Consider the following 16,983-nt stretch of genomic DNA (forward strand, 5'->3'; position numbering starts at 1 on the left):
TTGCTTCACGTTTATCTTTAAATCCTTAGCACTTAGTAGTGCAGCAATACTGGATTACTCAACAACCCTGAAATATTCCCTAAATTTTCAAAATAAAAGTGTCTACTCATTGTCCCTCCCCCCTACAATGTCCTTCCTCAGTTCCCACTGATCCCTTCAAGGTGCAGTTTAAATGCCAAACATTGTCTGCAAAGCCTTCCCTCCTTTACCCCAAGCAAGAAATCATTTCTTTCCTCCTTGGTATTCTCATGCCACATTTTTTTGTACTTTAACTATAATACAAGAATGTGAAAGTTTATTATCTATATCTATTTGTCTTCTTTTCTCTACTAAATTATTAACTTTGTGTGGGCACAGGTGATGTAGTAATCACCACAGAGTTCTAACAGTGCCTTACATATAAGAGACTTCCTGAGTTTGTTGGATGAATTAATAATTCAATGAAGTAAAATATCTGAATTTATTGGCTTCAAGATCTATATCCAGGCTCAGTTATTATAACTAAAATTGTGATCTATAAATCTAGATTTTAAAATAATCACATTTCAACCCTTACTGACATGACAAAAAAGGGGGGGATTGAACAACTATCAAGTACATTGCTAGATTTAGCTAAAAAAGAAAAAGGTGAGGTGTTTCTTAGCAACTATAATTGAACTTTTTATCACCACAAGTTTGGAGTGCCATCTGTCAGTTCATAGGTAGAACACATCTGGACGATAAAAGGTTAACATTTGTTAATCTTCCATTTATCTTTAAATAGGTAAACAACTAATAAACTAAAAAAATGTCTCTACAAGTGAAAAGTAAGCTAATTATGAAACTCTATAAATATTGACTTTGAATAGTACAAAATACTTTTTTTAATAGAGGTTTTAAACCACATACAAAATAGGAAGCTAATGCTAAATAAATGACTACTTTGGACTTCATGTTTAAGATAAACATATCTAACACTTGCTTTTTTTAGTTAACTCTTTTAATTCTTGTACATGCTGATTATAATTATTTAGCATCTATGGCAATATTCTCAATTAACAAGATATTTAGAAACATAAAATTACCTAACAAATAGAGTACTATCAGCCAGTATTCTTTCATCAACTAAGTATTTCAAGGCACTTTTTTTTTACCATATTCTGTAGACAAATTGATTCTTGTATGTAGGAAATTCTAGTCAAACATAAAATATTCTAATAGAATAAATCTAATTATTTTTGCCAATTTTTCAAAAAGATTACCTGATATAAGAGGCATTATAGTAACTCACTGCTAAATATTTTAAAACATTTACTGAACACTAGCAAATATAAACAAGCATGTAATATGTAATTCATAATGATGCAATTACATATCTGAAAAGCCAAGATCTAAAGTCTATTGAAATATTTCATACAAACTAAATTGGAAAAATACATATATGAATTTTAGAATGTTTAATACAATGATTCCAGCAAGTAAACTTTTATCAGTAGAGAATGCTAGAGTTTGTTTACATTAAATGTTCCAAGTCATTTGATATTGTTCTTGTAAATTGTGGTAACCAACTAAGATCTGGAAATATCAACCAAAAACACTCAATTATTTTCCTCTTTTGGTGGAAGAGGTCTATGAAAAACTTTTCCCTTTGATTATTGCAAAGGAGCAAAAGAAGAATAAGACAGGTAAATGAATCTCCTTAATTCCCCTCTGTTGTGCTTCCCCACTACTTTTGATTTTCATTCTACCTCTTCATTTTAACTATATATCTCACCCAGTCAGAGTGGGGAATATTTTTTCCCTAGAGCTTTCTCACAGATCTATCAGCATGAATAATTTTTCCTAAAACTTTTCTCTTAATTTCACTATTTCTTCTAATGGTACTGCCATTTTTCTGGTTATTCATACTTCCCTAACCAACTTGTTCTCTATCCAATTATTTGCCAAGTCCCCTTGATTTTACCTCCAAAGCTTTTCCAGCTTTTAAACAACTATAAAAGTCCCTTGACCTTTATCACCCTAGTCAGAAATTACTTTTCCTCCTCAGACCTGGCATAGCAGGTTATCCATAGTTTTCTCCATTTATCATTTTCTATTTCAATCTATAGTTTATTTGGATAACAAAATCATAGACATAGATCTAGAAAGAGTCTTAGAGATTTTCCTAGTTTTTTGGTTCCCATTTAAATCAATAAACACTTATTAAGCATCTATTAAGGTACCATACTAAGTGCTGACATAACAAGAGAGAGAGAGAGAGAGAGAGAGAGAGAGAGAGAGAGAGAGAGAGAGAGAGAGAAAAGACAGCCCCTGTCTTCAAAGAGCTTACAATCTAATGAGGGAGACAATATGCAAATAAATATATGCAAAGCAAACTATATATAGGATAAACAGAAGGCAATGGAATTAAAAGGGGCTGCAGAAGGCTTCCTATAAAAGATAGAATTATATTTGGGATATGAAGGGAGCGAGAGCCCGGCAGGTCATCAGTCAAAGTGAAAGAGGGAGAGCATTCTAGGCCTGAGGGACAGGCTAGAGAAAATGCCAGGAGGCTAGAGATGGAGAGTTTTGTTCATGGATCAGTCAGGAGAACCAGTGTAACTAGATCAAAGAATATGTGTTAGGGAATAAAGTGTAAGGAAACTGGAAAGGTAAGGGGAGCTAGGTTAAGAAGGGCTTCGAATGTCAAACAGAGAATTTTGTATTTGCTCCTAAAGACAACAGGATGCCACTGGAGTTCGAGTTAGGGATGTAGGGAAGGCAATGAAACACAATCAGACTTGCACTTTAGGAATATCATGTTAGTGGTTGAATGGAGGCTGGAATTGAGTGGAGAGAGACTTGAAGTAGGCAGGCCCACCATTGGGCTATTGCGGTAGGACAGGCTTGAAGTGATATGGGCCAGCAATAGAGTAGTGGTGATGTCAGAGAAGAGAAGGGGGAATATTACAGACATTGCAAAGCTACTTGGATAGGCAATAGCAACAGATTGAAATGGAGAGTAAGAGAGTGAAGAATACACAAGACTACTAGGTTATGAACCTGAGGAACTGAGAAGATGGTGTTGCCCTCTACAATAATAGAGAAAGTAGGAGGCAGGGAGTGTTTAGTGGGGAAGATGAGTTCCATTTTAGATATAATTAGTTCATATCTAAACTATTCAGTTTCAGACATTCAGTTCAAGATGTTTAAAAGACAATTAGAGACGCATGTTTGGAGGTCAGCAGAAATACTAGATCAGAAAATGGAGATTTGAAAATAATTGGCATAGAGAGGATAATTAAACCCATGAGAGATGATAAGATCACCAAGTGAAGTAGTATTAAAAGAAAAGAAGACCCAGGGATATAGCCCTAAGGGGCATCTACAGTAAGAGGATAAGAACTGGAGGGGGATCTAGTAAAGGAGACAGAAAAGGAGCAGTCAAATGGGTAGGAAGAGAATGGAGAGAGTAGTGTCCCAAAAATTTAGAGAGAATAATATATCAAGGAAGAGAGTAGTTGACAGTATCAAAAGCTGCAAAGAGGTCAGGGAGAATAAAGATTGAGAAAAGAACATTGGATTTGGTAACATGGAGAGATGTTTCAGTGGAATGATAAAGTTAGAAGTCAAATTTTAAGTAGTTAAGATAAGAGTGAGAGGAGAGAAAGCAGAGGCATCTATCGTAGATGGCCTTTTCATAAAGAGTTTTGCTACAAAAGGCAAAAGAGACATTGGATGATAGTGGGGATAAAACCATGAAATAAGGGTTTTTTCAGAAAAGGGAAGACATGTTTGTAGACATTAGGAAATGAGTCAGTAGACAGGAAAAGATTGAAAATAAGTGAAAGAGTGGAGATGAAAGAAGGAGCAATCTGTAGGAGGAGACAGGGTAGAATGGGATCTCTTGAACAAGTAGAGTTAGCCACTTCATCATGTGAGACAAGGGTAATGGTGGAGCAAGTTGCAGAAACCATCTGAATGATAAGAAATGAGGAAAGAGGGGAGAAAGGGGGATTCACGGCAAATGGTCTCATTTTTTTTCTGTAAAATAAGAAGCAAGGGTCTTGGCAGGGAAAATAAGGGAAGAGAGGCCTAAGGATAAATGAAAAATTTTAGAAGTGCCACTGTGGAGAGTGGGATAGTGAGTTGATAAGGGAGTTACACAAGGAGTCTCAGATAAATTTACATAACAGATTTTTGTAGACCCAGTCAGAAAGGCTCCATGATTTTCTTCACCTTCATTCAGCAGCAAAGGCTATGAATGGTGGTAGTGGTCCAAAGCAGAAGCTTAGCTGGGCATAATCAATGATATGACAAGGCAGCTAGAGATTCAAGAACTTCTAAGGGGTTGACAATGAGAATCCAAGAAATCCCAATTACATTATATATTTTCTCATTCTGTGACATGCATGTCCACATTTGAAACAGTTTTAATTTGTTTCTGCACTCATTTGAAACCAGCATAATCATGTGCACAATTTTGGTGTTTGGACAACAATTAAATCAAACTGACCACTACTAAGAACAATGTGTTTTTATAGTTTCTCAACCTGTCATCAAATTGTTTTCAAACTGCCACAAGGATTTAACAATCAAATGCAAACCAATTCTCAACAGATGGCCAGATGCATACATTTATCCTCATTTGTGTTTTCTAATACTGCACCAGAGTAGCTCCTTCAATTTTCTGTTTCTCTGTAATCATACCTCATCAGCTATCTGATCACATGATTAAGATGTTTCAAAAAATTTTATCCTTGCAACACAAATATCAGACTGTTTAAAAAACATGATCATCAGGCATGCACATTACAAGCTATCATGTGGCTATCATGGACCATCATAAATGATCTACAAAAAAGTCTTAATTGCTTCTCTTTGCAGTTTTACAGCCATTTTCTGATTCAAACTTCTCTTCTGTTTATGCTACTATTCTTGTCAGTGATTCATTAGAATTTCTGTAAGACAATATGATGAATATGAAATATGTAGTGCATGATATGATAAACTGCCTATTGTCTCAGAAACAAGGCGAAGAAAAGGAGGGAGGGAGGGAATGTGGAATTCAAAATGTGAGAAAACTAATGTTAAAAATTGTCCTTATATGAAATTGGGGAGGGGGGGATTGAAATCTTACTTTTAAAAAATAATTTCTGTGAAACTATAGTCAGTATATCAGTAGTAGAAGAGAGTAGAAAAGTAAGAAATTCTCTCCTTATAAAGATTAGTTTATATATAAATATTGTTTTTAAAAAATGTGCACCACTGTACTTTATGCTTATCATTTACTACAGCACTTGTCAATAGCCAGTATAAAAGTAAATATTTTATAACTCTGAATTTTCCTCAGTTAATTAGGTGGCTAAAAATAAAAAAAATTATTTTTTATCTCTTATTTAGAGAGTTTATAAAATTCTCATATCATTTTTACCAATTTATGTGAATGAGCAGTTTCATTTTATTCTTGTTTTAAATCAAAATAAACTCAATATAGAACCAGATTTAAAACTATTGTTACACCAAAAATTGCACATCTTTGTTCAAATAAAAAGTTCATCAACAAAATTAAATTTACATATGATTATTATATTATGCTAAACATCTTCTAAGTTGTAATTTATTCCATTTACTTATAGGAATAAAATAAAAAATTTATAGAAAGTCTTGTGGATAATTTTAAGCATGAGATCTTTCAGGATTATTGCTTTTAATTCTCATTGTATCATGTAAAATTATTCTATTATTTTAGTTTTCATAATTACAGATAAGAAAATTTATTTTATAATTATAAGTTTGCATAATGTAAATTTTAACTTAGAAATTTCCTCTTATTATAGCAGCAAAACTTATTATAATTATTGCAAGCACTTAATAGATAAATCTAAAAGAATATCATAAGTAGTATATAAAGTTACCCTAGGAGTTCACAACACATTTTTGTTGTTGCTGAAAAGATGTCATGATGAGTCACTGAACTAATCTAGCCCCCTCATTTTACAGATAAGGAAACTGAGGCACAGCAGAGCTAAGCTTAGAACTAAGTTTCATGAGGTCTTAACCTAATTAATCTTTGTGATCAAAACATAGGCAACTACTAACACATGTTTATTTTATCTCTATTAAAATCTTTATTAAAATCATCCACATGTACATTGAAGCTAGCTCTGATGAAAATACAAAAAGGAAAAAGGCAGATTTTTCCAGATGTTTTCTAAAGTAGACTGCATCTATCTAGATCACAAAACTGACAAATGCAAAGAATATAAAATCTTACTGTTTATTGATTAGTAGAAAGCATTTAACTTAGTGATATGAAATGAATTGAAAAATCTCAATGTGTCTCAGAAATACAGGAAAATTATATATGGCTGAAACAGATGTGTCTATCAAGATAACTTTGTAAACCAATCTAAATATGGACATCAAGCATTTAACTGGGCAAAGTTTTTTTCAAATTCACAGAAACAAGGTTTTCCAAATTCATAGATGCATTTTATGAAGCATTACCTAGCCTTGGAATGCTACAAAAGCTATTCAGTGAACTCAATAACATCAGGAGATTGTTTTTGAAATTGAGGTTAGAATAAAGAGGATGAAATATATAAGGTAAAGACTTTAAAATACAATTTGGATAATTTGTCATCAGCAAGATGTTTAAGGCCCTCTCCACTTCTCTCTATGCTCACTAAGTGATAATCTTTAGTTTTCATGGATTCGAATGTTCTCTCTATTCTTCTTATTTAGCCCTCATCTCTCTTGAGTTCCAGTAGCATATTGCCAACTACATGTCATGTTGTATACTCTAGCTGGGTGTCTTATCTAAAATCTAAAACTCAACATGTCCAAAACAGAAATAATTATCTATCCCAATTTACTTATCTGTCTCACCCCACCCTCCTAACCTTATTTCTATCAATCTTCCAGTCACTCAGATTCACAACCTGGCAGTCAACTTCAACTCTTCACTACCTCTATCCTCCACAAAAAAATTAATTGCCAAGTTGTTTAGAATTCATGTTCTCAATATTGTTCACATCCATCCCCTTCTATCTCCTCTTACTACGATTACCAAAGTTCAGACCCTCACCATATATTTCAATGGCCTAAATGGCCTCCTGGTACACAGTTTCTCCTCTCACCAATACATACCCCACACAACTGCCAAATTGATATTCTAGGAGCACAGCTCCCACCATGTCACTCTCTTGCTCAAGGAGGTGCAATGTCTTCAGCATGAAGTAGAAACTCCTGTTTGACATTTTAAACCCTCCATAAAATGTCTGGCCTGTTATTGCCGACTGAGTGCAAAATTTTCATTCTGGCCAAATTGTCCTACCTACTCTTCCCCTTACACAACATTCCAGCTCTGGCCTCCATTCATTTGCAAGATTCAACTCCAGGAATATCTCCTTGGGGAGTACTTTACTGATTTGCCCAGTCTCCTCCCTCACACAATGCATGTGCACTCATTTTGCATACTTTCTATATGTATTTGTCTGCGAATATGTTAGATCCTGCCAGTAGGAGATAAGTTCCCTGATGGAACCAGCTGACTTGCCAGTCCAAACAACTGCCAAATCTAGTCAATTTACCTCTTCCACATCATATATGTTAGGTCCCTATCAACTCTCACTCATACTATTGCAATAATACTCTAACTGGTCTCCTGACTTCTAATACCTTCTACATAATGCTACCTTTCTCCTCCTACCTTCCCTCTACTAATTGCCCTCTCCTCAAAATTACTTTGTATTTATTTTGTGCATGCTTATATGTGTAAATGCTGTTTCTTCTAATAGAATTTATATTCCTTAAGGATAAGTAATGAGTTGAAAATTAGTTGAGTTCCTTTAAAATGGTGGTTTCATGAAAGAAGCCACCAATCAGGAAAGAAGGGTTTAGGGCATAGGCTTCTTCAGGGTAGCAAGGTGGCAGGTGAAAAGAGGAGTGAAGAGAGAATCCAGGTGTTAGGTAAAGCATGGCTGAAGTACTTCCTAAAATGATAGTTATGGAAAATGACAGCTCTGATGAATAATACTTTTCTAAAAGACAATGTATTAAGCATCAAGGAAATTTAAGAAAAAAATAAGATCATATACTTAAGAGGCAGAAGGAACTTTAGTGGATCTCAAGTCCAATCCCCTCATTTTATGATGAAAAAATAGGCACAGAAAAGTTAAGTGACTTGCCTAGAAGTCACATAGTGAACATCTAAGGCTAAATTTGAACCTGAGTTTATGTCTAATATCCTATTCACTATATCACACTAACTCACTGAATCACCACTTTAAGGATCTGATCAAAATCTATTAGGGTAATTTCAGAAGATAAGGGAGTATTAGGAAAGAGGCATTCAAGAAATAACTGTACTTATATTATCCAAAATTCCAATTCAATACAGATGAATTCGACCAACGATTATGTATGTTATCGACTATGTACAAGGAACCATGCTAGGTATTCAGGACACAAAGCAAACATGGCACAAGCTCTATTTTCAAGGAACATTCTCTATAATGGGGGGAAGACAAATACAAATAATTGATATGAGAGAAAGATGAGCACAAACAAGTGGGGCCAGGTAACAAGCAAAAGAAATTTGAGCAGGAAGATCACTTTCAACAGCAGAAGGAAAAGAAAGTTTCATAGAGACAATGGCTTCTGAGTTGGCTTTAAAGAAAATTACTTCACCAAACAGCATACTCCCTTCTCTCCTCTGAAACTGTCATCAAGTCTGGTGCAAGCCCTTATCACCTCACCTTAGGCAACAACAGTAGCCTGCTGCTTCATTTGCCTTCCTCAAATCTCCTTTCTCCTATCTTTTCTCTGCTTAACTGTCAAATTGGTCTTCCTAAAGCATAGGTCTAATCACATTACATACATTCCCATTCAATAAACTCCAATAATTCCTTATTTTACAATCAAAATCAAATATAAAATCTTGTTTGGCCAAAACCCTTCATAATCTGCTCTGCTCCTACCTTTCTAGTCTTCTTACAGTTTTCTCCCCTCCACATACTCTATGATCCAGTGAAACTGATCTCCCTGTGTGTTCTTTGAAAAATGACTTATCTTCCATGTCTGGTATTCTCTCATTCTTCATCTCTACCATGTGGCTCCCTTCAAATTTCAGCTAAATACCACCTTCCATGAGAAGCCTTTCCCAAGTCCTTAATCATAGCATTTTCTCTCCGAGATCATCCCAGATTTATTCTGTATATATTTTGTTTATTCAGTTGTTTATATGTAGTCTCCCTTAACTGCCTGGACACTCCTTGAGAGCAGGGATTTTTTTTTTGGCGTTTCTTTGTCCCCGTAGTGCTTAGCACAATACCCAAAACATAGCAGAAGCTTAATAAATGTGGACTGACTGCTAACTATTTCTTATTAAGCAACTTTGTCTCACTATATTACTCATTATATAGTATTTGCTTCAGTGTTCTAGTGCCAGCCCCATGCAATTATAATAAACACAACCTATAATGAATTTGGGTATTCTGAATACCATTTAGGCAGCCCTATCAATTTATATAAACTGTATCTAAGTAACAATGATGAAACTGGCCTGTAAATTATCTCAAGAACAGATTTAGGTTACAAATTGTTTAAATGATCTCTAGAATGGTTTAAAGTTCAATAAATCATTAACACCAAAACTTTACTTTCTTGATAGATTGTTAAAGTTATCTATTCCTCTTATAATTTAATATATCATCATTTTATATCAAGTTAATTTTGCACTGATAATAAATTTGGCTTACATATAGTTTTTATATGGTACAAGTTAATGCATAGCCTCTGAATTCTTCAGTTATATTTGCAATGTCAGCACAATGTAAGACTGACCAAAAAAATCTGTAATTTACAGCATAACTTGTGCACAGTATGGTGCAAAATCAAACTACTAAAACTGATGAATCATTATAAATTCTGGAAATGTCTTAGAAATTATGTAGGGGTGAAATGACTTTTCCTAGTTCCTACAGATAATAGCAGGGCAGGTATCCAAACCCAGGTTTTCTAAATCCCTAGGCCAGGGTTCTTACCACTGTACCATGCTGCTAATTACTCAAAAGATCATTAGCCTGGACTGTCTTTTTCAATATATGGATTCTCATTCAAAAATGTAGCGTGCATTTACTATATACAAGGTTCTGCACCTCGGGCTCTAAAAGGTGAGACTGAGAGGAGTAGGAAAGCCTTGCCCTCAATGAGTTTTATAACATAGTATGGGAAATATACCTGTAAGTATTTTAATTCAAAATAGAATGCAACAAGTGCCAAAAAAGAATGAACAAAGTGCTAAGAAAATATATGTAGAGAAAAAATACATCCATTTGGTAGCTAATATGGAAGACAGTGGGGGTGAAAGATAGGGATGAAAGAATTTCAATTCGGTAAACATTTTTAAAGCATCTATAATGTGCAAGAGGCATACAAAGATGAAAAATAAAGTATCTGACCTCAAGGAATTTATACCCATGATGGGAAGGATACAATTTCACAGGAGACAGCATTTGAACCAGAACTTAAAGAACGGATAGGATTTCAGCATAGTGTAAAGAGAACTGGCTTCAAGTTGGAATCAAAAAATGTTTTAATTCTGTGAAGTTGTAAAAAGGCAAATTTAGAATTGATACAAAGAAAAAGCTTCCTAACAAAGATGCCCAAAAGTTAAATGAGTTAATTAGGGAGGCAATGGGTTCTTCTCATGAAAGGTCTTCCAGCAAAGCCTAGATAAAATTGTTAGCCATATTGTAAAGTGGGTTCTCTTTCAGGATTGAATTGGTTACCTCTAAGGTTTCTTGATTCTGTGATTCTGAGTTAGGAGACCTAGGTTTCAAACTCCAGCTCTAATGTTTAGTAACTGTGTCACAGAGCAATTTATATTATTTTTCCAAGCATATTTTTGTCATTTGTAAAACAAGGATGATAGGTCAAAGGATATGAACAGGCAGTTCTGAAAAGAAGAAAAGCAAGCTATCAACAGCCATATGGGGGAAAAAATTCCAGATCACTAATAAGAAAAATATAAATTAAAACCAAACTCTGAGGTTCTATCTGACACCCATCAGATTGGCAAGGAGATCAGAAGAGGAATATGATAATTGTTGGACAGGCTGTAAAACACTATCCATTCTGGAAAGCAATTTGGAACTATACCAAAAATGTACTCAATTATGCACAATACTCTTTGCTTCAATGATATCTCTATACCTCTAAAAGGAAGGTTGATAGGTAGGTAGACAGATAGAGACATATATATATACACACAGTTAGAGATAGATAAGACAGTTATAGACAGATTGAGAGACTATTTCTTGAGCACTTTCTATGTGCCAGGCATTGTGCTAAGTTTTCTAAGTCGAAATACAGTGATCCCTCATTTATCACAGGAGTTACATTCCAGAAACCCCCACAATAGGTGAAAATCTACAAAATAGCAGCATTATATTTATTTTATTACATATATATGCATATATATATATATATATTTTAAGGCTTTATAAACCCTTCCCATTCTCCTGTAAATCTTTTCCACACTCTTATTAACCTTTCCCATACACTTATAGACACTGAACCAATTGGCACCCAGGATACAGAAGACAGCACTGTGGCTAGTCACCTTTCATTCTATCAGCCAATAGTGTGCTATGTACGATATCACGTTGGAAAACTTGTGCAAGCAGTAGTGGTGTACTGCATTTCCATTGTGCACAGTATGGTATTCATCTGCAAAATCCTGCAATATAGTAAAAACTCCACAATACAGAATTAGATTTTTTTAAACCTATGATACAGTGAAGCTGCAATAAGCTAAACATGATATAGCGAGGGATGATTGTACAAGCAAGACAGACCCTACCCTTGAAGTGCTTACAACATTCTAATGGGAGAAGCCATTATGTAAAGGAGATCTGGAATGGGAAAAGTGGTTACAATATGACATGGAAATGGCCCAGAAAAGCTATGGAGATCTGGATCCTAGAAAGGTGAGGCCAAAAGTAGCTTATCAAAATCTAGGATGACTCCAACGCTACTTTTCTTGTGGGAAAGGAATAGAAATGATAGCACAATTGGAGAGAGCATGGTGTAGAGATTGCCAAAAAGTTGTGGCATGTGCCACAAAGAAATAAAAGATAGAGGGAAAAAACCCATACATATAAAAGTATTCACAGTAGCACTTTTTGTTGAAAGAACCAGAAACTAAGGGAGGGTGGGGTGCCCATCAATTGGAGAATGGCTGAATAAATTATGGTACATTAATATAATGGAATACTATTGTGCTATAAAAAATGATGAAATGAACAGTTCCAAAGGGTCCTGGGAGCACCTTGATGAACTGACACAAAGTAAAGTGAGCTTCAACTTATATGATTATAACATAGTAAAAAAACAAAACAAAACAAAAAAAACACCTTCAAAAGATTTAAGAACTCTGATCAGTGCAATGGCAACTGACTCCAGCATGCCAATGGTGAATCATGTAAACCATCCCAGACATTTCTTAATAGGTGGAGGACTAGAAGCACAGAATGAAACATATATTTTCAGAAATGTATAATATGTGGATTTGTTTTGCTTGACTATGCTAACTTATTACAAGGGAGATTTTTTTGTTTTTTCTTTTGTTTGGAGGGTGGAGGAGTAATGAAGCTAGATAAAACAATTCCAGAAAAGAAAAAAGATGGCTTTGTTTTTTTAATGGATACAACAGAAAGCACTTATGAAAGCATTGGAACTAAAAAATAAGTTATAGTTGAGGAAAATTTGTGGTTTTGCATACAATCCTTTTTCTGTTCTTCCTGTATAGAAATGTTCATGGTTAGGTTGTCAAAAATAAAAACAAAAAATAAAATTAAATGAAGAAACTAATACTTAAACTATTTATTTCACAGAGGCATTATTGTAAGGAAAGTGCTTTTTACAAAGCTATATAAATGTAAGGGATTATTTTCATGACAAAGATAGGTAGGACTTTTCAAGCATAGGGAACAGCAAGAACAAAGGCATGGAGGTAGTATGAATGTAGAGAATGACAAAATTGACTAAAGTATAAAATACAAGAACGATGGAGGAGAGAAGGCAAAAGAGTTCATTTGGATAAAGACGAGTCATAAATTCCAGGATAAGGAATTTGGAATCTTGTTAGAATTTTTTTTCTTTAGGAGAGGAGAGATGCTTGAGTTCTACACTGACAAGGTGCAGCTTGATTTAATAAAAATGAGTATTAGACTGCTGGTCAACCTGGATTCGAGACTCAGCTACAACACTTGCTGGTTCTATTATTCTGAGTCTTTGCTTCTTTATCTATGAAATCAGATTAGATGCCAGGATGGTCCCAATCAATTCTGACAGTCTATAATACTATGAATTTCTAAAATTAAGCTGGCAACTAAAAATAGGGCAGAAATGGAGGAGGAAGAAATGCAAACTAGAGGCAAGGAAATCAGTTAGGACTATTACAATAGTTTATGCAAGAGGTAATAAGGGCCTGAAATAAGGTGTTGATATTGGAGATACAAAGGAGAAAGCAGATAAGTGAAAGATTATGAAAGTATAAGAAATAAGACTTTGACTAATATAATGGAATATGAAGGAAGTAGAGGATTTTTTAAAATAAAAAAATGATTCCAAATTTTCCAGAATGGGTAACTGGGAGAATACAGATAATATTAAAACAAGTTAAGAGAAAGAGTTTTCATGGAGATGGAGGGTTTTCCTAATTAAAGGTATGAGAAAAATTAACTAGAAGCAGTCAGATGCTATGAAAATCATACCAGTTATACTTCCACTATCACCTGAATCATCATTTTAATTTCAAAAGCACACAGTTAACTATATTTGGCAAAGGGGTGGCTAGGCAGCTCAGTGGATAAAATGCCAGCCTGTAGTAAAGAGGACCTGGGTTCTAATGCAGCCTCAGAAACTTCCTAACTGTGTGACACCTCAGTCAACTATCCTTTACTGCTCTTCTGCCTTGGAACTGTAAAATAGTATCAATTCTAGATAGAAGATATGGGTTTGGGTTTTGTAACTAAACTTCACAAAGTTGCAATAATTTTTGTTAAATTCTGGCCAAGATATTATTAGCAATGGAAAGGTACAAAATGTCCCAAGATCACATAATATCCCAATTGGTTAAAGAATTGGAGATTTTTATCATAAAGAAAGTCTTAGTGGAGACATGATTGCTATCTTCAAGTAAAAGGGCTGCCACTCAAAAAGGGTTTTGTTCTGATTCTTCTTAGAAGTCAAAATAATGTGAAAGATAAAGAACACCTGATTTAGGAGGGATAGAAGGAAAAACTTACTAACAGAGCTAGTCCAAAGTACCACAAGAATCACAGAATTTAGAGATGGAATGGACCTCAGTGGCCATATACTTTATCCAATACCAAAAAAAAAAAAAAAAAAAAAAAGAATCCTTTCCTCTGTTCAAATAATTACAAGAAAAGTCAGCTAACCATCTCCAAAAGCAGCACATTCCATGTTTGGACAGCTCTAATAGGAAGTTTTTCCTGCTATCAAGTCTACCTCTTTCTAATTTGCACACATTGCTCCCAATTCTTTGTTACAGTGCCAAAAGAAGTCTAAATTTTTCTTGATTTGATAGCTTTTTTCAAGTTCTTGAAGATAGCAACTTTGTCATTCTCCACTAAAGACTTTTTCTTCAGGTTATTGAAAGCAAATTCCTTCAACTGTTCTGCATATGTCATTAATTCAAAAACCTTCAATACTCAGGTTGTAGTCCTCTGATCTCCACAGCTTATCAATGTCCTTATTAAAATGAGGCATACAGAATTTAATATAATTCTCCAGATCTGGTCTGATCAGAATAGAGTACAGGAGTTGGTTGATGGTTTCTCTATCATTCAAGATATTCAAGTAAAACCTGGATCACTCCTTGAAATATTGCAGATATGCTTTCAGTATGTGTTCAACTACATGGCTTCTGAGGACACTTCCAATGTAGATCTGTTATTCTATATCATACTTATTTTTTCAGCTTTCCTCTTACAAAGTTCTATGAAATTACACTGTGCTTCCCTCTGTATTCTGCTTAAGGGGGATTGAGAAGCAAAGCTGAAGTTATATAAAACAGAACTTTATCTCCTATTTGGGCAAGACATGAGTTTAAACATTACAACATTGTATTTTCCTTATCAAGAAATAAAGACTGCTATATAAAAAGATAGCATTTCTGTTCTGTTCAGAAGCAAAGATTAGGAATAATATATGGAAGTTAGAGAGGTAAATTGGGATTGTCATAAAGAAAACCTTTCTAAAAATCAGAGCTGTCCCTAAGAAGAAGGGACTGTCTTGAGAGATGATGGTTACTCTTTACTATAGGTATTCGAACAAATGTCGAATTAACCATTTATCAGCTCCATTATTATATAGGGGGATTTCCTTTAGGTATGGTTTGGGCAAGAGGGCTTTGGAGGACTCTTCAAGTCAGATTCTGGAACTGTGTGAACTTGACCTTTTTTTCCATTTTTATAGAAATTTATCTTAAATGATATACCTTAAACATCATTTAGTAATAATTTAAGCACCATTTCTGAAGTCCTTTCTTATACCTGCACAGAGAATATTGTGAGGACAAAGGGACTAATAGGAAAAGAAAGAACTACAACTCCAGAGTGTAATTCATCACCAAGAGAAGTACATACCAAGTTTACTCTAGTCTATAAGTTTATATAATATCTTATATGTATTAGTAGTGACAATTTGAAACAAGTCAATATAATCAAAGATCATTTGAAGAGGGAGAGAACATCAGTAATTTTAAGAACAAATTAAAATTTAATACAGAGGGGCAGCTGGGTAGCTAAGTGGATTGAGAGTCAGGCCTAGAGACCAGAGGTCCTAGGTTCAAATATGGCCTCAGACGCTTCCCAGCTGTGTGATCCTGGACAAGTCACTTGACCCCCAATGCCCACCCTTACCACTCTTCCACCAAGGAGCCAATACACATAAGTTAAGGGTTTAAAAAAAAATTTTTTTAATAGAGAAAGGGCACCTGAATTGAAGAGGGGAATTTTTTTGAAAGGCAGAGGAAAATGGGAATGAATTCTAGGCACAGAAAAAGGATTAATGTGAATACATGGAGGTGAGAGATAGAAGGCTGGTCCACACATGGAGGTGAGAGATAGAAGGTTGGTCCACTTTGGATAGAACATGGAGTATGTATCCATGAATAATGAAATGAGGTAAGACTGAAGACGGCTTTAAAAGCTATGCTGAGTCTGTAGTTTATCCTACAGATATAGAAGAGTTATTGAGAATTTTTAATCAGGAAAGTGAGACAATCAGATTAGTTTCTCAGAAACCTTATTTGGAGGAACAAATTAAAGAGGAAACAGGTTAGAGGGGGAAAAGACCAATGGGAAGTATTCTAAGGAAGAAGTTATGAGGCCCTAAACTTGGGGGGAAGTCACGAGTATAGAGAAGGGGATGTATCGATAGAATCACAAATTTTCAAATTTTCAGCGAGCAACTAGAAATGTGTCCTTAAAGATCAGGACAGAAATTAAGGAGAGACATAGAAATATAGGCCAGATTATTCATCAAGTATGTTGTAGCGGGATCTATTGTTCAAATTTTAGAAAAATAGTAAAGATTATGATGGAATTAATGACAATGAATAAGGTCACCAAGGAAACAAGGTCTTAAATATTACCAAAACTTCCAGATTGAGTGCTAGGCAAAGGCTCAAGGGAAGCTGAAGATTGGTAAGGAAAAAAAAAAGTATAAATAAAGAGAAGTATTAAAGTTCCCTTGAGCAGAGGGTGATCAATAGTATCAAAAACTGCAAAGAGGTGAAGAAGTTTAAAGATAAAGCCACTGGATTTAGTTAATAAATTATTTGAAATCTTTAAGAAAGTCAGGTGAAGAGAGCGGCAAGGTAAGAAGTCTGAACCTAAGAAGGTGATAAGTCCCACTAAACACATTTGAAGTATTTATCTTCAGTTCAAGCTGTCATGTTTTAGGAAGGGAATTGCAGAGGAGGGTGAC

General features: G+C 34.7%; 1 pseudogene; it reads left to right on the top strand.

Moving 5' to 3' along the window:
• Nucleotides 1-16,983, top strand: part of LOC123253447 — a 52,603-nt pseudogene that overhangs the window by 34,090 nt on the left and 1,530 nt on the right.

The sequence above is a fragment of the Gracilinanus agilis genome, chromosome 1 (genome assembly GCF_016433145.1).
Source record: "Gracilinanus agilis isolate LMUSP501 chromosome 1, AgileGrace, whole genome shotgun sequence".
In the NCBI taxonomy this organism is placed as follows: Eukaryota; Metazoa; Chordata; class Mammalia; order Didelphimorphia; family Didelphidae; genus Gracilinanus; species Gracilinanus agilis.